Raw genomic sequence first — 1177 nt, forward strand, 5'->3', positions numbered from 1 at the left:
TCCCATATACCTTTTTGTTGGTTTAGAAAAAATGAAAAAGTCTCCATTTTATATTTTCTAGTATGGTAAAAATAAATGAACTCTTAAATTATTTGCATATTATATTTTAAAAGACTTATATCCATCAAATAATTCATTAGCTTTTTAATTTTGGCAACTGTAATCAATTATCTCTGTATTTTTGATGTTATTACAAAATATGAGTATGGTTTAGAAAAGAGCAGCTATTATCATTTTCGAAATAAAATGACTTTCCTTCAGTAAATCCACTATGTTGCACATGCATTATAATGATCAACTCATAAAGAAAAGATAAATTACTCCCTTCCTGCAAAGACCTCACTAGTCATTTCACCACCTTAAATGGATCTATTGCAGAAACTGGTAAAACTGGAAGTTATCACCACTGCCCTCTCATCCTGAGGTGTATAGAACATTATACACCTACTAAAGCTATTTTAAGACCACCTTCTTCTCAAGGGTAGCCTCTTAAGGTCTCTCTTCAGTGCTTTTCAAACATATCAGTCCAGCTTTCTTCCATTTCAGAAATTGTTAATAGCTGATGATACCTGGACTGAAGAAAATGAACTTTATATCTAATTGATAAAGAGGGCCTGGTCACACCCCAGGGATCAGGGCAGTCCAAGGCTACAGGAAATGGAAGATAAAAAAAAAAATCCTTAAATTATGGGGTGCCACTTAGCAAAACTAGAAACCTTAAAAAGTTTACCCTATATATATATAAACCTTAATAGTGGTATTTCTAATTCTTCTTATACAAACCAAGGGTTCAGCTCGGACTGTATTAGCAAGGGAGTGTTGTATCAAAGAAGATCTTACAAGAGCAATGTCCTCTGCAAGGGTCAATGCTATGTTTATTCTCCCCTGCTTTAACTGTACTTGAGTGCAACATAAAATATAATAAAAAGTTGTGTGCCTCCTTTGTAATTTAAACCAGATTTGAGTCTATTAGGGACTTAGAAATAAGATATTCAAGATACTTACAATTCTGTGTAAAGTAGAAAAAAATATTTTGTTGAGTTGTGTAAAGTTATCAAATTTTGATTAACTATTTTGACCACTACTTTAATAACACAGGGGCCTATTTTCCTTTCTTAGTTTTTGACTGACTGCCAGAGACCCACAGGAAATAAACCATTACTGTATGTAACCCCAA

This window comes from Pteropus vampyrus, unplaced genomic scaffold, assembly GCF_000151845.1.
Source record: "Pteropus vampyrus isolate Shadow unplaced genomic scaffold, Pvam_2.0 Scaffold8, whole genome shotgun sequence".
Classification (NCBI taxonomy): Eukaryota; Metazoa; Chordata; class Mammalia; order Chiroptera; family Pteropodidae; genus Pteropus; species Pteropus vampyrus.